General features: G+C 46.2%; 1 protein-coding gene across 11 annotated transcripts in view; it reads left to right on the plus strand.

Annotated features, from left to right (window-relative positions):
* The window catches only part of LOC144773009 (uncharacterized), a 631,039-nt gene that overhangs the window by 170,489 nt on the left and 436,835 nt on the right, over positions 1-23,715 (plus strand). The window lies entirely within an intron of this gene.

The following is a 23,715-nucleotide window of genomic DNA, read 5'->3' on the forward strand; positions in this document are numbered from 1 at the left end:
CTAGGAGTGTTAGGAAAACCAAGGCCAGTGGGGCCAGCACCATAAGACCAGATACAAGAGGGGCAGACAAAGGAGTACCAGACCTGAGAATAGGTCTATAAGGACCAGGGATACTTGGAAAAGTAGGATTAGGAACAGGCAAAGTAGCGGACTAGATAAACTAAGAGAGCAGGACCAGGAGGGCTGATGGTCAGAATTTGGGTGAAGAGGATGAAAAGATCTAGGACTGGGAGCCTGTGAAACAGGAGACCCACGATCCAGAACTACATAGGGATGAGGACCAGGACTAGGAAGTACAGTGCCTGCAAGTTCTAAGGCTAGCATGAATGAGAGGTCAAAGAATATCAGAACTAGGAAAGGCTAGCATGATCTACAGTGGACAAAGACAAGTTATTGCAGAATATGAGGACAATGAACAGGAGGATTTGGGCCAGGAGAACCATGACGAGAGGCTAATGAAGATCAATACCAGGAGGGCAATGGCCAATAGGGCCTCGAGGCTAAAATAAGCATATCAGGACAGGGACTAGAAAGACCAGATAGACCAGTACAAAGGGCACTTAATGACCAAAGTAAGGAGGAACGAGTGTGGGGATGCAAATAAACTGGAGCAAATCTATTCTGTTTCCCCTCACTGACACGACACTCCCTCACCCAACTGAGTTTCTGGTCAAATAGGCCACTGAACCAACCAGGTGCCTCGGGGTGTTGTTGAGCAGAGACCCAGATGAACTCTGGAAAGCAAACTATGGCCAGGCAATGGAGTGGCTCGAAGCTTAAATCCCAACATTGAATAAACTCCCCCTCTTTCTGGCAGCTCGCATCGGGATTGTGAAATTTTTTTTATGAGCATTCCAGTCCCCCTCACGATGCAATTTTGTAAGCTGCTGCAGTCTAACATAATTACGCTGCCGTGGGCAGACGGGCAACCACGGGTTGCCTATGAAACTCTGAGGCTTCCCTCTGCACATGGCGGGCTGGGGAATCTGGGCCTATTGTGCCCAGGTCAGCTTTTTACATTTCTGGTTACAGCCACCACCCTTCCAGCCTCATTTGGCGGTGGAAACCAACCAGGCTTCCCCATGGCCGCTTCACATGGCTTTATACATGCTGTATAAGGCACCCCAATCTGAAATTAATACTGTTATTAATACTGTGGAGTGTATGCGCTGGGCATGGGAGTGTATCCGCAAACAAATACACAGTGACACACCATATGTGCCATCAATGAAGCTAGCAGAAAACCCCTCCTTCCCTCCACTACACAATAAAGGAATGGCGCGCCGCGCTACATCACTGGGCTATGCACCCACTCAGGTCTCCACCCAGATGACCAGTTGCTCGCCCTTCCTGCAAGGACGGCTGAAACCACGTCATCCCCACTGGACAGGTAAGGACTTCCAGCTTGCTCCTCCAGTCAATACGGCCCTTGGGTATATTCATATAACCACGCCACCTCACAAACTCATTACAAGGCTTTACTCACTTACACTGTCAGCCTCCCCAACTAACACAGAACGTGCCCGGGATGCATGGGCGGCAGACCTGCCCACTGGGATGACTGAGGACCAATGGCAATACTGCTGCAAGCAGACGGAAAGACTCTCCCCTAACTATAGACTGAGACAGATACATCTCAAATTTTTACACCCGACTATACTTCACCCCCTCGATCCTCCACAAAATAGGTTTGGCTGCTGACGCAAACTGTGTGAAAGGCTCTGCGCCAGACGGCGTGTTTATACACCTGGCCTGGACATGCCCAAAAGTGGCTGACTTCTGGAGAGCAGTTTGTGAGGTTACTGCCACCATTTCCCTAGACCGCGTCACTCCCGACCCACTCACGTTGTTTACTTGGGCCTGTCAAAGCAATTCCCAATGCCAGTCGCCGACTAGTGGCGATGCTACTGATATTGGCAAGTAGACGGATGGCAATACAGTGGGGTCACAAGCCAGCACAGTTGACTAAGGCGTGGCTTGCTAATTCAGATACCGCCAAACACACCTAACTGAATCTTGGTAAGTTATACCCCCTGCCAACTGCCCACATGATATCTGGGCACCCCTGGTTGCATATCTTCACTGACTGGATGACCCTGACACATATAGGAACTCCTCTAGTGTTATCTCCCAACATACAATACCCTGAGTGGTCGCGTGAAGCTGTTCTGCCACTCTAATTATAGGCTCACATCCGGTGATTTTGGACGTATAAATGCCTGCAGGTCTCATTTGTGCCCACTTAGCTACTTCATGCACTATCGTCTGGTTGCATGACTGTTATGTTGCTGCAATGTATACTGTTCACTCTGTATGCTGAAGCATGCCATATTCCATATTTATTGTAATATGCACTAAGTTCCAATAAAAAATAAAAAAGGAGGACTAAGTGACATAGAAGGATCATGACAAGGAACGCTGCTAGGAGGACCATGAAGATTAAGACCTATGGGGCCAGGGCTTGATTACCAGAACAGAGCAATCATCTTGCTTAGCAGCACTAAGGTAAGGAGGATCAGATGTAAGGAGGCCAACCAGAGACTGAAAGACCATAGAGACTGCACAGTGGTAGCCTGGCGGACAAGTATCAAAATAATCAGGCTCAAGATGACCCAAAAAAGGAGAACCTGGATCAAGACGGCTAGGACTAGAGAGCTGCAGTACCATGACTAAAAGGACAAGGAACAGAATCAAGGGGACCTAAACACTCAAATACTAAGACAGCCAGGAAACAAGAGGTCTTATGGACCAAGAAAACCAACAGGACCAGAACCTGTTGTACCAAGGCTGGGATGTTCAGGGTAAGGAGAACTAGGACAAGGTGACGAGGGTCATGAGCACCGGAAAAGAATAGGGTCAGGATGTGCCAAGACTGGGCAACCAAGAAAGCCCAGGATGTCCAAAAGACCATGGCAACCATGATCAAGCAGACCAAGACAAGGATGACTAGTCGACCAGGTCCAGGGATAGTAAGTTCAGGAGCACCCAAAGTATAAGGACCAGGTTCAAGAGGATCAGGGCCAGTGGACACAGAATCACAAGAAAGTACAAGGATTATAAAAAACAAGAACTAGATGATTATTGCCAGGAGGACCAGAGACAAAGGCCACCGGAGACAGAAGTAAACGTTATAAAACGATCATGAAAAAAAGGACCATGGGTTCAAGGAAGATCAGGACAAAGAGGATCAGGACCGTTTATTAGGTCTCGTCTATGCAGCGCGCATGCGCTGCAAAGGCAAAAATACCTTTTGGGATCGCTTTGGCTTTTCAGCCAAGCATGTGCACGCGTTCCATTGCCTTCAATGGCAACGCGTGCACGTCAGGAGATTTACTTGCGGGAGCGCGCACCGCCAAATGGCAGCAATTATCGCTTCCGCAAGTGAATCTTGCAGCCCCCCTCCTCCCCCCTGCTGCCGCGCGCGCCTCCCCCCACTCCGGCAGCCTGCTGCGCTTGTTCTCACTGCCACTTCCTGCACCGGCGGCACACTGCAGTCAGCACGCCTGAGCCCTCCTCCCGTCTCTGCCTCCGACACCTCTACCCGTTGACCTCTTGCACCAATTTCAGGGGTTTCTTTTCCTTCTTGCCGGGAGGTTCGATGCCGTTTGTTCCCCTCGCCCTCACCTTCCGTGCAGGGGCGTCTTCAGTAATGACCCACACTTGCATTTTACAATATGGTCATTCTGCAGAGCCTTTCTCGTTTGTCAAAGCAGCTTTAATAACGTTTTAAGATGTGCAGAAATAGTCAATCCCAATTCTGTCACCGGTCATTGTAAAACATCATCAGTGGCACAAAAAAAAGTTCCAAAAAATGAACAGCTTATTACATGGTGAGTAAAATACGGCAGTTACTTTTTATTTCTGTGTTTTCATTCCTTCTTATCACTCCTGGGCTTCAGTTTTGTAGTCGGGGTTAGCGCAGCGAGCCATGGTTGATTTTGGTCACCCACAAGTCCAATTTATTCAGAGATTGTGGTATGGTGATAGTTGCCAATCGCGGGTACTTCACAAAATGGATGCTGCCAGGCAGAATGACGCACATTTGCCTGGTCTTGATTCCTCCCCATGACTCTTTCTTCCGCCTCCCTACCTCTCCTCTCTTTATCTCCTTCTCGCAGGTTTTTTATACTCCTTATTTATCCCTATGTAAGTATTCGTCTTCCTCCTTAAGTCTGCAATTTTTGTGCCATACTCATGCTTGCTCTGGGTTACAGCCTAAAGATCAGAACACAAGTCGGAGGTGGACTTACATGAACCCCCCCCCCCCCCCTCCACCCCGCCGCTCTTTTGTAAGGGGTGAACTCAGGTCCCCTTATCCTGAAGCCCTGAGATGCTGAGTGGTGTTTGTTTTGTCACACTGCGCCTCACCAACTGTCTGCTTACATTTTCTGTTCCAAGAGCTTTGGCACACACTTGTAATGACACCCCTTTACATTTCACCATCAGCTTTCTCTTTATCTGTGCTAACGACCTAGCAGGAACTAAATACTTATAAGGTCCCAAAAGCGAGAACTATTGGCTATGCCAATTCTTGTTTATTTATTTAGGAAGTTTTATATAGCACTAGCTCCACCCGGGGGTATCTGAGCGCTTTACAATTACATTTACATGGTTACATTTACAGAGCAATTGAATAAAAAAAATGAAGCAATTATAAATTGTGGACTAAAAGGGTCAATTGAGAAATACAGACAATGATAGTATAAAGGTGCATAAGGGTAGGTTCAGTGGTCATAATGCAGGAGGGAGTAAGTCTGTACAAAGGAGAGGGAAGGGAAAAGTTTGGATGGAAAAAGAGGAAAGTAGGGTGGAGGGGGGTCAGGATGGTGGAGTGTGAGGACCGAGGGGGGAAAGCGAAGGATTTTAAGGGAGGAGGGGGTGGGTAGAATAGGAATGATAGGAGGGGGATTATGTACCACAGTATTTGTTGAGCAGGTGAATTAAAAGGCCTTTTTTGAAACTGACATAGGAAGGGGTACATTGTAGATTTGTGAGGCCTTTCCAGAGAAGTAGCGTGACTGAGAGGCTTTTTATTTTAACAGCGGGGGGACGAGAAGAAGAGAGCTTGAGCTTCTCAACATCCAGGCGCGACCTCCTGCTTTAGTGAGTTTGTTGGAGAGGTTGAATGGTGTCTGTTGATAAAGGGCTTTGTGTGTAATGCAGGTGATTTTATTGGAGGATCTGCCTTCAATGGGAAGCCATTTGAGGTCCTTGAGGGCAGGTGAAATGTGTTTGGAACGCTTACAGTCACTTGTAAGCCTGCCCGCTAAGTGGAGGACAGATTTGAGGGGGGGAAGGTGAACTTTGGATGTTCCAGAGAGTAAAGCATTTCCGTAGTCAATCTTTGAAAAGGACTATTGTTTGGATAACCGATTTGAAATCTTCCGCTGGAATGAACGGTTTGATTTTTTTGAGGTGCCGGAGAGTAAAGAGTGCTCGTTTTGCTGAGTTTTTTATATTGGCATTGAGCACAAGCTTATTGTTGATGGTGATGCCAAGAGATTGAACTGATTCGGCGAGGGAGAGAGAGCAGTTGAGGGCATTAAGGTCAGGGATCCACGCTTGAATGGGGAGAGGGTTGTTTTTAGGAGAGAAGAGAATGATTTCAGTTTTGTTTGGATTAAGTTTGAGATGGTTGGTGAAGAACCAGGATTAAATCTTGGATAGGGCAGTGTTGAGGTGTACAATGTCAGAGTGGGATTTGATTTTATAGTACAGTTGGGTGTCGTCAGCATACAGCTGGTAGTTAATTTTGGCTTGTTTAAGTATGAGGGTGAGGGGTTCCATAAAGAGGTTGAAGAGGGCAGGAGAGAGGATAGATTCTTGGGGTACACCGAGGGAAACAGATGTGGGGTTGGAGAGGCAGTTCTGAATTTTGATTTGTTGGGATCAATGTTGGAAGTAGGAGGTGAACCAGTTTAGGGCAGTGCCATTAAGGCCGAAACGATCTCTGAGTGTATTGAGTAAGGTTGAATGGTTAACTGTGCCAAATGCAGCAGTGAGGTTGAGAAGGATGAGTTTACAAGTCTCACCCTTATCCAGGGCTAGGTGGATGTCATGGACAATGTTAAGCAGTGCAGTTTCAGTGCTGCAACCTTTGTGGACGCCGGATTGTAGGGGGTCAGGCAGGTTGTATGAGTAAATATGCTTATCTAATTGAAGTAGGGCACATTTTTCAAGGGCTTTGGAGAGTAGGGGGAGGTTGGAAATAGGGCGGAGGTTGTTGGGGTCATTAGGATCGGTCTTGGGGTTTTTAAGGATGGGCGTGATTTTTCCAGTTGGAGGGAGATAGGGACACACCCCGTAGAAAGGGATGCGTTAATGATGTTGGTCCAGTAAGGGACAATGACGTGCTTTCGTTCTTGGGTGAGAGCGGATTGGAGTGGGTCTTTTGTGTGAGAGGATGGTTTAAGTTTGGATAGGGTGTTAAAGACTTCTAGTTCAGAAACAGGGTGGAAATTCTGCCAGGAGGCATTATTTTTGAGCAGTGGGTTGTTGTGGAATGGTTCAGGAGGGGTGGGGTGAGTGAGGTTGTGTGAAAGAGATAAGGGGTGCTGTCAGGGGGAGTTGCGATGTTAGGATAGAATTCAGAGGACATTGGGGGAAGGAGCCGGATGACTAGGAAGGATTGATCAATCTTGTAATTTTTTTCGGAGAAGAAGTTAGCTATTTCTTCACATTTGCTTGTGGATGCCATCAGGTTAGGGGGAGCAGGTGAGGTTTGGTTTCTCACGATATTGAACAGTTCTCTGGGTCTGTTCTTGGCACGTGAGAGTTGCTAGCGAACGAAAGAAGAATTTTCGGAGAAAATGTGTTTTTTGTATGTGGATCTAGCAGTTCTAAGGAGGGCAAGATGGGAGGGGGAAGGTTGCTGTCTCCATGTTCTTTCAGCAAGTCTAAGTGAACGTCTTTCCTTGTTGAGGTCAGAGGTAAACCATGATTTGGAGGGGGCATTTTTTTGTGTTATAAGTTTGAGCAGGTCAAGTTGATCTAAGACCTCAGAAACAGTTTTGTTAAAGTGCTCAGTAAGTTCGTTAGCGTCGAGAGAGGGTGGGATGAGACGAAGTTGGGATTGAAGTTTGGATTCCAGTGTGCCAGGAGGGATTTGTTTAACATTTCTAGTCATAGTTGTGGCTTTATTGTTTTTGGCTGGGGCGGCCGGGGTTTGGTGGAAGATTGTGAATAATATGAGGTGATGGTCGGACCAGTCAATAGGGATGATGTTGGATAGGGCCGCCAAGTCAGTGTTAGAGATGATGACGGTAAGGATGGCTCCTTTAGAGTGGGTAGGGGAGTGGCAAAGTTGTTTGGGGTCGATTGTCTCAAGAAGATTAGAGAGAAGGTTGATTGTGGGGTCATCGAGATCATTCCAGTAGAGGTTGAGATCTACTAGGAAGAGGTTTTTGGATTTGTTGAGTGATGATTGTGTGAGAAGGTGCGATAATTCCTCTGCAAGGGGCAAAGGTTCACTAGGTAGGTGGTAGTTATTATGTAGTCATATGGGGGAGCTTTTCATCTTAAGTTCTGCTCCAAGGTATTCAAAGGTAGTAACGTCTGTGTTCTTTACTAGTGAGAGTTGTAGTACGCTTTTAAAGATAGACCTCTCCCTATTCTTTCAGATCTGTCTTTTCTAAGCATGGAGTAACCAAGGGGGGTGAGAAGGTCAAGGATGGGTGTTGAGTGATCTTTGAGCCAGATTTCTGTGAGAAAGGCGATGTCAATATTGTCACTAAGGATGGTTTCTGATATTTCCGTTGCATGTCGGACAGCTGAGCGGCAGTTCTCAAGCATGCAGGACAGGGGTTTGTGGATGGTATTGGAAGGGGGGCATAAGTGAATGGCGGTAAGTTGAGGGGGGATCTGGGGGAGCTGGGTGAAGAGTGGATTCTGCAAGTCCCCATGATGACAGGGATGCTGGAGTGAGGGATGGATCATTAGGTGAGGAATTGTCAAGGAAGGAGTTGCAGAGGTTCAAGATGTCGGAAGCGGAGTTGTCCCTCAAGGTGCGAAGAGATCTGTGCATACAGCTGTGAAGAGGCGTGGTTGACCAACCCTTGGGATATGGACATTTTGGGGGGATAGAGCGTGGGGGGGTGGCCCAGGCGGGCGGATATTGGAGTTGAAAGATTTGAATTGTTTGAAATCCGTCCTGAGTCGGGCGATTTCTGTAACCAAGGTAGAGATATTTTGGTCAATGTTGCAAAGTGTCTAGGTTAAGAGAGTGAGGAGGGGTGAGGTTGGGGCGGAAGAAGGGGGGAGGTCAGAGTCATTGTAGTAGTCCGTGTGAGGTTTGTCATTCAGCAAGGGGGGTGATCCGGGAGGGAGGACGAGGGTACTACTGGGATAGTGTGAGAGGGGGGTTGGTGGAGGGGCTGTAGGTGTGGTCTGGAGTTGGGATATAAGGAGGAGGTTGGCACCGGATAGTGTGTCTATGGAAGTAGTAGAAGGGGTGTGAGGAGAGGAGAGGGCGTACGGGGTGTGGGGAGACGTATAATCAGAATAGGGGGTAGGAGTGTAATTTGGGGAGGGGAGGAAAGGCAGGAAGGGATGTCTTGTCAGAGGGTTGGTCTAGAGGGGAAGGAGGGGGTTTAGGAAGGGATAGGGAGTAGGAGAGGGCCGGCCATTAGGGGGCAGTGTATTTTGGGCGTTGATATGTGGATTAGATGAGTTGTAGGGGGTTGGGTCAAGGGAGGGAGTTAGAATAGAGGGCAGAGACAGGGGTGTATTATAAAGGACTGGAATGTCAAGGAGAAAGGTTAGCGAGGGGAGGAGCCAAGATGGCGATCGGAACGGTCGCATAACCGCCTCGCTCCGTGATCTCTTCCTCCCCGCCGCCTATCCTGTATTTTATCCTGCTCGGGGTGTTCCGAATTTGGTCACTGAGGAAGAGCCGTCACTTACCATCCTTTTCCGGGGCTCTGGCGTGCAGTGATTCCGGCGTTCTGCCCTGGTCACTTTGTTGGCCTTCCCGGCCCTGACGCCGGGGCCTCGAGTGCTGTGCCTGCCCGGAGATGATCGGAGTGCCGGCGGTCCGGAACCGGTGGAGAGACCCGATGGTGGGAGCCTGAGAGCCGCGGGCCGGGACCCCCGGGGCAGACCCGCCCCCGCTGGTGGGCCACCCCGCATGTCCGTTCGCCTACCGGCCCGAAGAAGAGAAGCCGCGCTGTCCGGCACCCCTCAAGTGAGAAACCCACTCCTGTTGTTAGTCCCGCCCGGGATCCGGTGCTGGGCTCCCCCCGAGTGCTGTGGGGAGCACGCCCGTTCTTCTGGTGACTCTCCTTTCTCCGCCGAGCGCCATCCGCCGCGGTTTGGCGGTGAGCCCTGGGGCCGCCGGTGCTCCTGATGGACTGGGAAGAACCTGCGGCGATGGCGGAGGGTGCTGTACTTAAGATGGCGGATGGCCCCTCGGGGTGTCTTTCTCCTGGAGACAGGGAGGTTGCCGCATTTGCTTTCTCCAGCCCTCGTTTGGTTTGGGCGGCCCCTACTCGGAGTGCTATCTGGTTTGCCCTGTCTGCTCTGCGGATCGACCTGTCCTTGAAATGTCGAGCCTTGGAGTTGCGGATAGCTGCCATGGTGGCTCCGCCATTTTGTGACGAAGTGTCGTCTCCCCGAATTGTACTGCCTGAAACTTCGCCGGCGGCTGTGCTGGGATCTCCGGCTGGGTGCTCGATTCTATGGGATCTAGCGGACCCGGTGCCGATGCTGCAGTGCTTTCTACATCCTGTTTTCTTTGCTTCGTGCTGGACGACCCAGATACTGTGCTTGACCACGTGGATCTTTGAGGAACTTTTGCATTCTGACTGTTGCCGAGTTCTCCTGGTTGCTTCTAGTTTGCCGGGACGTTGTTTTGCGGAGATCCCACCGGCTTTTCCTGACTGGTATGGACCCACTGTGTTCTGCTGTTTTTTGGCTGTGGCGGGGTTGGGAGGCTCGACTCTTCATAAAAGTGGACAGGGGTGATCGCGCCCGGATGTCTGTGGGACCCTTTTTACATGGCATCTCCGGGCCTCGTTATTCTGGATGGTTCCTGTTTACATCCTGGTGTAGGCTTTTCTTGACTCTCCTTTTCGACCTCGATTAGTGCATTATTGTTGCGGGGGGGGTAGTGTTTTATGTCTCGGTCGCTGGCTCCTCTCCTCTCTCTTTCTTCCTTTTCCTCTCCTTCCTTTTCTTATTCCCCTCTCTTTCTTCGTTATATTTCCCTTTCTCTTTTTCTATATTTCGGGTGACTCTGGGCGACAGGCACGCTGTTTAGTGGGGTAGGCCGTAGCCATTACAGTGATGTAGGGTGGGGGGGGTGTTTGTTATTTTAGTTTGTTTTATTCTATGGTCCCTTTTTTGCCTTTTCCAGGGGGTGGGCTATGTCCCTTGGTGTTTACTCCTCTGTTTCGCTAGCGTCTGCACTTTCTCCTTTTTCGGGGCGGGTGGGCTGTACGTGTGGCGTCCACTTTATTTGTTTGCTGGTATTCTTCCTCTATTCTGCACCTGGTATGGGCGTGTGAGGTCTTTGGGCTTTGCCCTACTGTGGTCGTCTGCTTGCGTGGGGGGCTATTTCCCTCCCCCCCCCCCTTTCTTTTCTGTATATGTTGCATGACGCGCTGGTAGATATGGTTGCTGCCTCCTTTATATAATGTAAAATGAAACCTCCTTTATCCTGGCGCTGGCGATGTAACGACTTTATTTGCATCCATCCTGTATTTACCCTATCGTATACATTGCTTTGTTATTTTGATTCTCCTGACTTTGCGGCCGGCCCCTGTGGTTGTAGGCCAGCGCTTGTACTTATACGTGTCTTTCAATAAAGGTTTTTAAAAAAAAAAAAAAAAAAAAAAAAAAAGGAGAAAGGTTAGCATCGGTTGGAGGGAGAGATCCGGTAGGAGTCTTGGGGGTGAGTAGGTGGGGTAGAGGAGTAGGAATGACTCAAAGGGGGGTTCAGGAGGAGGTGAAAGAATAGAGGTCGGAGGAAGGGGGGTGGCATTGGGGTTAGGTGTGACCGGAGGGAGCGTCGGGGAGGCAGGGGAGATCCATGGGGGGGCTTGGGGATGCATTGGAGTAGGGGGAGGAGTAGGTGTGGACAACTGGTGGGATAAGGTGCTGAAATGGTGTTCGAAGATGGAGAGGTGGGGTTTGGAGGTTTGAATCAGGATGTTGCCGGTTTTGAAGATGGAAATGTCAATTTCTCCAGGGAAAATTGAGGAAGGAGTGGTGGATAGTTTATAACCGTAAGGGATTTTGCTTGATTTGGGTACTGGAAGGTGGCGCAGGAAGGTACTTTTTCATTTGGAGGGTCGTTTGGTGTAGAATATGTAATTGGTTTTAATGTGGGATGTGAGGCTGTGGTAGTTGTCAACAATCAGGGTTTCGGGATGTTGGGTAAGTAAATTATGTTTAAACTTTTTCTTGGCCTTTTTAGAGAGATTGGAAGGGTAAGGGATGGTCCAGGAATTGGGTCCATGTTTGGTGAGGGAGGGGTGTTTGGAGGTGGGGGCGGGATTGAGGAGGGACGGATGAATGAGGTTGAAGACGGACATAATGAATCAGTAGATAGGGGGAGGCTGAGGGGAGAAAAGGGAAGATAAAGAGAATTTAGCGACAGTGAGGGGTGAGGTAAGCACTTGGAATAGGAGAAGGGGACAGGTTAAAAGCTTGGAGGCGTGAGGGCGTAGATGAGAAAGGCAGTAAGAGAAAATAGATTCAGGGGGGATGTACACTGTGGGATGATTCAATGAGAGAGTATTAAGCAGAGAATAGTGCATACGGTCAATCCAGGCAGTTTTAAAAATCAGATATGTCCGAGTACGTAGCAATGAGGGATCACAAGGAGCCACAAGAGGAAAAATTAGGTTATCAAAAGCATATTAGGGGCATAATGGCCAAGTTAGTATAAATGAGGAGGGTGTGTGTGGCGAAGCAATGGTCGTCAACAAGGAGGTCCACACGAGATCTGGTTCAAACAAGTACAGATGTTAGGCCAAATATAGTCAAGAAGAAAATAGTCATGAAATGGAGGACCAATTTGAACAAGTCCTCAAGAGGCCATTTTAGGTAGTGTTCGTAGTGCAGGCCTATGCATACTGGAGGAGCCACGAAATGGAGTGCTCAGTGCAAGTTGGTCTTATGGGGCCATTTTGGGTCGTGGGCAGCAAGCAGGTAAAGACACACCAAAATAGTCAGTAAATGGACAGTAGAAAATGAGCTCGTTGAGGGCTGCCAATAGCTGCGGTGGGGGGGGCCAAGTAAGTAAATAAAAACGTACCCAAGTCAGGTCAAATGTCCGTGCGGGGTGGGTACCATGAGTACTAGAACCATGAAGGCCAGGGAGAGGAGGAAAAAGACAATCAGGAACATCAGGACCAGGATTACCACAGCCAGAACCAGGGATTGCCAGGCCTAGGAAGACCAGAACAAAGAGAATCATGGTCAGCTGGTACGGAACCACAAGGACATGGAGAAGGAGGACAAGGGCCATGAGGATCAGTACAAGGACCAGGAATATTACAAGCATGAGGATTATGGTCAGTACGACCAGGCACCATAATAAGTAAGGAAAATGAGGGAGCAAGTACCAAGAATACCAAGAAAACCAAGTACCAGAGCGAGGAAGATTAGAAAGATTAGGTCCAAGAGAACCAGGAACAGGCCTAGTGGTGCCTGGGGTCCCGTGACCTTAGGACTGTGGCCCAGAGAACCAAGTGGAGCAGAAAGACTAAGATCTGGGGGTAGGAGGGCCATGGTGAGGAAGATCAGGAGAACCTGAATGGCCGGAGCCAGAAAGACCAAGAAAACTGCACCAGGAGGACGAAGACCAAATGACCAGGCTCGGAAGGACCCAAACAAAGAGAATCATAGACAGGAGGGCCCAGACCAGTGAGTGCAATGCCAACATTTGATAAAGAGAAGGCACAGGACCAAGAGGACAAGCAAAATCTAAACCTAGGATACAAGGGCTAATGGACGAGGTCTAAGAGGAGCTGGACAAGACAGGCCAGGTGGACCAAGGAGACTAACAGGACCAGAAGCTGCTGTAATAGGAATCAGATAGAGTGAGGAGGGAGGATCAGACGGATCAGATCAAGGGGAACAAGAGTCAAAAAGACTAGGATGGAACAGGAAGAACAAGAAAAAGCCTGGAAAGACCATGATGGTCTGGAGCAAGAAGATGAATTCTAGTTGATACAAAGTCAGAAAGGGAACACAGTCTGTGAGGACCAGTAATATGAAAACCAGTGCTATGACTGAGAGTGAGCAAGGTGAGGAGGACAGGACTTGGAGAATCCAGAGCAGATGGCCAGGCAACTAGAGCGAGCATAACAAGAGCTAAGAGGAACAGACAAAGAGGACCAGTGGGACCACTAATTATTTTTGAAAAGAATTGTCCATTAGCCCTCTCAAGGATATTTGTTGTACATGGTTGTTTGTTAAATGAGTCAATGGCAATTTGACTCAAAAGGTTAGCCAGGTCTCATCAGGACAAGATCAATGGGGGTACAAGAGCTAAGAGGACCACCAGACAAAGAGGACCAATGGGACCACTGATTCTTTGTTTTAAAATAGTTAATCAGGACAAGATCAATGGGGGAAATATCTTGTACACAGAACCCCTAGGGGTTCAATTCCTGACTCTGAGTAAGCAATTGATATTTTAGACCACAGAGATACTGTTTTCACTGCTCTCTATATGCAGGGCTAGTTAATACATTCATTACAGTTCCTATTTCATTGAAGGCCGCATATGATACTCCAGATGTAAGATGCTCACCCTATTGGTCTTGTCCTTATAAGACCTGGCTACCTTTCTGAGTCAAAACACAGTTGATATATTTAACAAACAAACAAAAACATCAAATAGCCTTGAGAGGGCTAATTGACATTAAAAAAAAGTATCGGTGCTCTTTGTTAAAAGAAACACACATACATGTGTTGGATGTATATTTCTGTGGTTCTTAAGTTCACTGGGGACACTGCACTCATGTTTTAGTCATAATGATTTGATTAAAATGTTTCTTGCAATTACCTCTTTTTGAATGAACTTGATAAAGACTATAACAGTCATTCCGGTGGTCTGAGGCGTGAATATAGGATGATAGGATTAGATGTAGTGGGTTATTTAACCATGTATATACGTCATTATTGTTTTGAAAGATATCTGCGCGTTAAATTGTTTAGTTGTGCATACCCAGTTCACAGCTGCACACTAAAAGGGGTGTCCATTATCACCATTACTTTTTGCACTCACAACACAGTACCTGGCAGGTTGGGTCAGAGAGGATAAGGGTATTATGGGTTTCAGATGAGCACCAGATTTAGGAAACCTTGGATATCTCAGAAAACCTTCTTGTATATTTCAGCCAACTGGACCAATCTGGAACACGTCTTAAGCAGATCCTGAATAAATATGGATCTCACATAAGATTGAGAGTAAACTGGTCATAGTCTAGTGTATGCAGAGTAAGAGGACCCAGAGAGGTGCCTGGATCTCACACATATCTCTCTCTGCAATTTCTGACAGAAGACTTTCGGTACCTTGGAATTTACATCAGCAACAACTAATCACAACAATGGTCTACCAACATTTCTCCACCATTGGGGACAGTAAAGGATATCCTCCACTGAGCGCTGTTGCCACTGTCCAAGATGGGTGGAAGAGCAAAGGTAAAAAAAAGATAGTTGAGAGCAAAGGTTAAAGAAATGGTAGTTCTTCCAAAGGTGCTATACATTATGCAAAAATTCCCTCAAGTAAGCCCGTTCTCATTTCTTCAAACGACTTATCTCAGTCACCAGAGTCTTCAATTGGATCTCCAGAGTGGCAGCAGCCAAATGTTGCTAATTGGCATTTGATGGAATGGCATATTTACTGGTATACTCTCCAGCATCCCAGCTGGTGGCCATTATTGACGGCATTTTCTACTCTCTTAAATCATATCCAGTCTATGAATGGGACTGAACTGTGCATGTTGGGCAGACACACATCTACTCACTTTCTGTATAGGGGAAATTATCAGTGGGGGTCCCTCCTGGTACCAGGGTAGTGGTTGTGTATCAAGACTCTTTCCACAGGCCCCTGCACTAAGAAATTTCAGGGGTGGTATATGCTCTGTGTCTATATATTGGGTGCAGTTGTCTCGCACAATTACGTGAAGTTCCTCACAAATTTACAGGAAGTCTTTGGACTCTGCCAATGCCAGTTCTTCCAGTACAGCTCCACCATGCACTGTCACTCTATCTGTCAAAACTTGAAGAACTTCAAGTTTAGCCCGCTAGAAACAAAACTTACAGGATCTGAATTACTACACAAGAATCTCATAAATTGATAAATCACTGGTCATGCGCACACCAAATGTATTTGATACCCTGAGAGAGGCTTTGGAAGAAGATCTCGGATCCATGGAAGACAGGTAATTGCACTTTACGTTGATGGTATCTGAGAAAAAGCTGTTTCTTCAAGTTATTGTCTCATAAAATGATTTATCTTCACTAAGTATAATTCACGAGAGCAAGGCTCTGGCAAATGGGCGGTGAATTCTTTAAGGGTTATTGGGAAGTGAGGTCTTATTGTTTGGGGATGCCTCATCGTTTGATAGCGGGAGAATCTTCTGTTTGCTGCTTTTTCCTCTGCTACTGATTTCTTTTGCCACTGAGGAACCGAGGAAACCGAGGAAACCTCGCGGAACCCGCTGCGCGGGTCCCGCATCGCCCGTCTGTCTGGGCGCTTCGTTTTTCTTGGCGCTTGAACTTTGGACCAGAGACCAGGGCTGTGAGAAGTCTAGCACGGCTGCGAGCGCCAGGTGAGGGACAGGGACTCCATTGCCCAGGAGCCCCTGCGCTGTCATCACCTGCACCTGGACGCTCTCCCTGTTTGCCCCGCCCCCCGAACACCTCCCTCTTATAATTGGAGCAGCCTTCCCCACTGCGCGGGAGCGCGCAGGAGCGTCCCGGGAGAAGCCTGGGACAAGGGCGGGACAGTCTGCGACAGTCCGCGACAGTCCGCGACTGGCAGAGACTGGACTGGGCCAGGAATACTGTCCCTTCATCTTCGTGAGTGATTCCAACTTTTTTGCTAACTTCGAGGTACCATAGCCCTCATTAATGAATACAAGGGGAGGTCTTAATTTTCTTGGAAGTAGTGGCTTCTGTGCAATAGGCTTGACATCTAATTTGGGTCACTGCGATTGTGGAGTGTTGTTATAGGTATGTCTAAACAAAAACAATGTACTGCTCCTTCAAACACCATGGACAACTATTTATTCCAAGTGGTCACTAAGATAAATAATGATAGACGGTCTTCCCTGGGTTTGAGTCTAGCACCCACCAAAATCTCAAATGAATCACCCCGAATAAATCTACAGGAATTAGACAACTCCAATGAAGCAGGGGTGTTTTCCCAGACTAGTACTGTTAGCCCGCCCATAATGCATCGTTACCTCCTATATTGAGTAACCCCCGGGTCAACTTACAGGAAATAGAAGACTCAAGTGAAGCAGGGGTGCTTCCCCAGATTAGTACTGATAGCCCCGCCTATAATGTATTGTCACCTGTAACATTGAGTAAAATAGACGAGGCTGACCATGATGTCGCAGATTTGGACATAGAAATTGTGGAGGATAGCTCCCCCAAATCTGCGCCTGTGCCTGCGCCTAGGGTGACTAGAGGGGCCACAAAGGGACAACCTAGGCGTACCGGATTACGCTCTAGTAGAAAAAGACCAGCAACTCCACCTAGGAAAAATAATACGGAGGATGTAGGGGTCGAGGACGAGGGCAGTATGTTATGGGATGAGGTCAATATTAAGAAACTCATGGTAATGTTTGATCAAAAAATGAGGGGTATAATTAAGCCATTGTTATCTAAGATTGACCAACTTACTGATAAAGTTCATAAACTTGAGGGTCTTCTGTTGAACACAAATGAAAACATGGGAGAAATACCTAACCAGGTGGTGGATAAAATTGAGCAAACTAAACATAGGGAAGGTGGAATTGGAGAAGGTGGGGAGTCGGTGGTTCCGACTCATCCACCTATCCCCACCCCATGCTTAACAGTAAACTCCCATCGCACACTAGATCCGCTAATAACTAACGGGTCTAGTGAAGATTCATTTCCGGAACCAGGTCCAATGGAGATAATTGTAGAAGCATCCCCACTGATCCTGGTTCTAGCTAATGTACCAACCCTGAAACTTGGCCAAACAGAGTCCCCCCAATCACTCTTAAGTAAAGCTTTATACTGGCTAACCAATAATATGCACATCACCCATTGGGGTAAACATAAACTCTCAGAGGAATTACTAACTGCCAGAAGTGTGAAATGGATAGGTAGTAGCCCTAAAAGATTTGAAGGCGACTGTGTGGTACTTAATTTTAAGGGGCCAGAGGTATTGCCCGACATTCTACCTAATCTTCTGCCCCCTCAACGCAGAACAGCAGAAATCATCCCTCTCACACTCGACTTCTTTTACAGTAGAAGAGGCTTTATTGCTAAACCAAGTGTTTTGAGGACCAAATGGACTACAGTGACTAACAGAAGGGGTGGGGGTGGGGGTAAGGGACCCCAAAGCTGTGACTGGGGTGTTAACTTAGAAAATAGATTTGCAGCATTGTCTAACCTAAATGACTGCGATTGACTCATATATCAAGCCCCGACCCAGATAGCCAACTGCAAGGAAACTCCCGATAATATTAACAGGGAGGGGGGGCCTGATACCCGGGAGTGGTATAGTGGTTTAGATCGGTGTAATGGCAGTGAGCCATTACCCAAGACTCACCTATATGATCCCATTGGCATCTCTTTTAAATTTTTAGCAAAAGAAACCACACAGCAGAACATAAATATAAGCAGGCTTCCAAGATTAGACCAGCCAGGGCTTGCCACAGCTAAACCACCATTGTCATTTATTTCTTGGAATTTGGCAGGGATAGCGAATAAAGTAACATCCCCTGAATGGTGTGCTTTCATTGACTTACACAATATTATATTATTCCAAGAAACATGGTCGCAAAGCCCTGTACATCGAGTGGGGTACCTTAACTTTTTTATTTCTGCAGTGACAAATGGCAAAGGCCGCCCCTCAGGAGGTTTGCTGATCTGGGTTCGCCAGTCGCTGAATTGCATAATCCAGCAAAGATCCCTCCCTACCGGGGATATACTATCAGTTAATATTAGATGGGACAATGGTGAAGAGTTCGCCCTTTTTAATATATATGCTAGGGGGGTTAGAGGGGGAAAAACCTCAGATGTAATAACGGTCCTCGAACAAGAGCTAGAATCATTGCCCCTAGAACAATCTATTATTGTCGGGGGAGACTTAAATACTACTTTTGAACCCCTGGGTCAACAGGATAAATTCTTAGCCGAGGAAGAGGATAGTTAATGGAGAATCCCCCAGCTTGAGATAGCTGCAGTTAAAAGATGGAGTATGGTGGCCATTCAAGTGAAGAGCCTCTGTTTAGCTAGAGGTCTTAGAGCCGCAAATGGTCGTACATTTTCAGACCGTGATGGGAACTGCACATTTGATAACGGTCGGGCATCTAGTAGAATAGACTATTTTCTGGTAGATACCAGGGTCTGGAACAAATTGATTGATATGACCGTAGTAAAAAGAGTGGAAAGCGATCACAACCCGTTGTGTATGGCCTTCAAGTCCTATTTAGAGGAAAGGGGTATAAGCTTAGAGGAAGAGAGGGTGACCTTGGACTTAGTATGTTCAAACAATCAGCGGCAACTAAAATGGGGGAAGCTAGTAGAGGATGAGGGGAAGTTAGATGAACTCAACAGAGTAGTAATAGAGGAAGTAAATAATATAAAACTACTCACAAGTAACTCTAACTTCCGAGACATCCTAATGGAGGCTCACAAAAAACTCTTTAGTAGACTGCAAACATTTTTCCTAAAACCAGTAGGCCATAATAAGGGCAAAAAATACCAAAGCAGACAGGGATGGTACGATAAAAGCTGTAGACGGCACGCCAGAAACTTAGCAGAGAGCTTCAATCGGGGAACGCCGTTACAGTCAGGAAAGCTAGGGACACCTATAGACGCACACAAAAACAGGCAAAGAGGTTATGGGATGAGGAACTATGGGGTGAGCTTAAAACTGCATGTGCGGCTAAAGATTCAAAGTTATTCTGGTCCATGGTAAAGTGGGATCGGGGAGGGTTGGCAGCCCCCCCTCAAAACCATGTTGCCATTAACAACTGAATAGAATTCTTCAAACCTCAATAGGCTCGAAAGCAATCGCAAGCCTGTGTTACTCTCCCACCAGCTGTTTTTTACAAGTATAACGTGTTTAATGAAAATGATGTAAATACAGCCCTTGACTGTGTAACGAGGGGAAGAGCGCCAGGCATGGACGGTATACCAGCTGATGTCTACCTAATGGTGTACATATTTTGCTTGGCTTGCAAATGCAGTGGCAATGGGTGGTGAAGTACCTTTGTCCTGGAAAGGAGCGGAAATCATCCCAGTTTTTAAAAAAGGTGACAAATCCCTCCCCAGCAATTATAGACCCATCAGTCTCATAGATTCAGCCCAGAAACTGATGGGTCGAATGGTGCAGAATAAGCTCCAAGTATGGATAGAGGTAAATAACATCTTGTCACCATATCAAGCGGGGTTCCGTCCCCTGACAAGTTTAATCGACCAGGTTTTTTACTTCATTGCCCTGTACTGGAGGAATGTCATTCTAAATAATGGCCCTCTATATGCTGTCTTTGTGGACCTAAAGTCAGCTTTTGACTTGGTTCCCAGGGACAAGCTCTGGAGGGTCCTAGCTGACGCAGGGATAAGCCAAGAACTTCTCACTCTCCTTGTACGACTGCATGAAAATAATTACGCCAAAATTAGATGGGGCTCACAGGGAGAAGTAACCGAGCCTTTCCCCGTAGAGCGTGGGGTGAGGCAAGGTTGCGTTCTAGCACCAACATTGTTCTCGATATATATAAATGGTATAGTAGAATTCCTGAAGAGGTCCCCTTCCGATGCCCCCAAAATAGCTGGTTCACATGTTCCCGTATTAATGTTTGCGGACGATACGCTTATATTATCGCGTACACCAAGCGGACTCCAAAAGGCGGTCAACGCGTTTGGTGAGTTCTGTGATTCTCGAGGTTTAGAACTGAATACTAGTAAGACAAAGTTTATGTGTATGAACTGCCGTTCATTGTTTAAAGGCGTTATCACTTTCAAAGGCATCCCCCTTGAACAGGTAGATGCTTTCACCTACCTTGGAATAACACTACAGGGGAACTTGAAATGGAACACACACATAGATACTGCTGTATTAAAGTTTAGCCAACTAGCAGGAGCATTATCATTAAAACATAGAGCTTCTCTTACTAAACCAGTAAACTGTGTTCTTGAGATCTATCACATGATAGTTATTAGTGCTAGCTTATATGGCTCAGAGCTATGGGGCTTTAGTGACCTAGCAAACCTGACTATTGCAGGAAATTAGTTTCTTCGGGGGCTGGCAAGGGTGCCGCAAAGCACGCCTACCGTTCCTTTGAAATTAGACCTTGGCAGGAAAAACATCGCGGATTTAGTGAGACTGCGTCCACTGCTGTATTGGAGACGTCTAATGGTGACCCCAGAGCTAGCCCACTATGCTTTAGCATTGACTGACATTGTTCTACTTGATCGCTTTCATAAAATTGTCTGGTTGAAAGAATTACGGTGGGTATTGTCACAGCTAAAATTAGATCACCTATGGGGTAATACTGATGTGTCCTGTTTCCCCTCAAAGGTTAGGCTGAAACAAATGTACTGGGAGATGGTGAACTTTAGAACTTTTGCCAATGGGACCAACTCTTCGCTGACGAGACGCTTCCTGAACTTAAAAATGGCTCCCTCGTATGAAGCGTATTGGGATTTGATTGAGAAGCCGTACGATAGGAAGTTGTACTTTCAATTTACAGTTGGATCACTCCCAGTAAACGTGTTTAAAAAGAAATGTTCTACATCCTGGGACGAGCATTGTTACCACTGTAAGGACCAAGTTGAGCATGTCTCCCATGTATTGTTTTGCTGTCCTCTATATGCCAATCCACGTCACAAATGGATAAGACCTGTTTGTCTTAACTTGGGGACGCATAGTCAAGCGACAGCACTCAGAATTCTGGAAACTGACTGTTCTCCACAGTTTGTAATTGCTGTTGCAAAGTTTTTGGCCTGGGCTTGGGTGATTCGAACACGCACTCTACTAGGAAAAATGTTGTGAGGTATCTCGGTTACTATGTTTTTAATGCCTTGACTTGTGAGCAAGAGTCAATGTGGTTTTTAATAATGTTATAATAGCTTAATGTATTCGACGGATTTTTTGTTTAATATCTATTTTAAAATCTGTGTATCTTAGAATTAGTATTTATTGTATAGAGTTAGGTTGGAAATGCTTTTATGACTGATGTCGAATAAAGCTTTGAAATTGAATTGTTTGTTACAGGTTAACTAAATTGCTCTAATCTCCGTGCAGGCTCTTTTTAGTGTTCTAGAGAATAAACTTTATCAGAAAAAGGTATAGATTGCATTTATGAGCATTTTCTGGTAGTCGCCAAGAGGGTTATTAACCAGCAGTGCAGGGCAGCAGAAGCCCCTAGTCTTATTAAATGGAAAGCTGTATAGGAAAGATGCAGAATGCATTAAAAACCTTTTCACTGTGTGCTTGGCTGTATAAGAAAACATCACTGAGTCTGTGGTGGATGGATAGAATATCGTGTTATGGCTGATTAAGACACCACTTGTCTATTAATATAACAGTGCCTGATTTGCTGACACCAAAGGTAGTCACCTACTGTATCCTATAGGATCATGTACAGATACTTACATGTATGAGTGTAAGAAAATCAATACCAACAGGGTTGGCCCAAAAATAAGGAAGGTAGCTAGGCACAAAAATCCAACTATATATAACAAAACCTATCTAATTCAATTACTTAAAATCCTCTAAATCTATTAGGTATCAATACGCAGTTATCATTATTACAATGAATTTACACAGAATCAAATTTCTTCATAATCTTTTAGATGCATCATATATAAAAAAAACTATCACAAAAACTGAACCAAGTACACTGCTCGTTCATGCTTCAAATTATTTAAAAAAAACCTGTTTGAGTGGCTAAAAATGAATGTGGAGCATACTCTTCATTTGAATGTCTATTCCACTTTTCATGTTTACGTGAGTATCAGAAAATGCGACAGTCTTGTTGTTCTACAAAATAATTTAATTGCAGTAAAAATGCCAATATAACAGTTTATATACCTCGCCCTTGATACTCACTAATGCTTTCACTGATAAAATGCACTCTTGCTTGAACTCACTGTGTAAACCTGTAGACACTGACACTAATTCTAGTACATGACCCTAACTAATGGACTCACTTGCAGAAACAAACTTATTCAGTCTAAACAAGCACCCACTCACTACAGCCTTACCCAAAGTCCTCACTCGTGCATATCAATACAATCACGCTTTGATTCACTGTCTCGCCAAACACACAGCTCACTCCAACTCACCCATGCACTCATTCTCTAATAATGTACTTTTGCATTTACTCCCTGTTTAAACATAAACATACATGCATTAACTCAAACATAACCTTCAATCAATCACAGAAACACAAAGGCTCACTTTTACACCAAACACCCATTCACATAAACCCATCAATCAGATTCATGCACTCACATTAACACCCTCAGGCACATGAAACATGGAACTGAAATATGTCTTCACATTACCTAACACGTATGCCCCTCCTTCGCACTCACACCAAGCAGCACTTTATAGTACTTATCCCTGCTATTAGCAAGTAATCACACTGGCACACATGGGATCCTAATCCTGCACCCACATCTGTTCAATCATTTGAAAATAGAATAGAACAGAAAAGAAAGTGCCAGCCAGTTATCATTTTGCGTGATAGAGGTGACTGAGGAGCAGCAGAAGGAGTGAATGACGGAGAAAAAGGGCAGAAGCAAGACGTGGGTATGAGGAAGCAAGGGACAGCAGAAGGAGGAAGAATAGGAGCTGAAAGGGGGAGCGGAGAATTAGGATTAGAGAGAACAGCTTGAGTTGTGGAGGAAGTGCAGATCAAGCAGCAGGCGGTCTGTACAAGATGAGTGAGGACTGCCTACTAACACATGCCTATGCACACACTGCAAAACACCCCTTTCACTCAACTGACTCTCCATGTACTGACTCACACCAGCTCACTGAGGACCCTTACTCACAACAATGCATTCATGTACTCACTCACTGTTTATTCAAGCATCCTTGGAAAACACTAGTCACCCGAACCTTCCAAGTTTTTAATTTTTTTTACTGAGAACTAAGAGCTTTGTAAATACACACAGTTTTTTAAATCAATTAATTCATAAAAATAAGCAATATCGAATAAGCAATATAGATTAAAGTCATTTTTCTCATACTTTTAAAATTCTCTCAAACGTGGGCCCTAGATTTCACATTGTTGCCTCCTACCCATTGCACCTTTAGCGTTTAAGATGGTTTCTACCAACCCAGAATTATAACACGTCTGCCCACCATTTATATCCGTAGGGGCAACAGGGTAATTCAATCCTGAGCAGTACATAACATAGCTATTGTGGTCGCTGTAAATACTATAGGTAAGCTATCAGGGGGTCGAGTCACATCAGTGCCCACCTGTGTAGCTTGACAGGTGCAGGAACCCAACTCATGCACTCACTCTCATCAATACATGCGGA

This window comes from Lissotriton helveticus, chromosome 8, assembly GCF_964261635.1.
Source record: "Lissotriton helveticus chromosome 8, aLisHel1.1, whole genome shotgun sequence".
Taxonomy (NCBI): domain Eukaryota; kingdom Metazoa; phylum Chordata; class Amphibia; order Caudata; family Salamandridae; genus Lissotriton; species Lissotriton helveticus.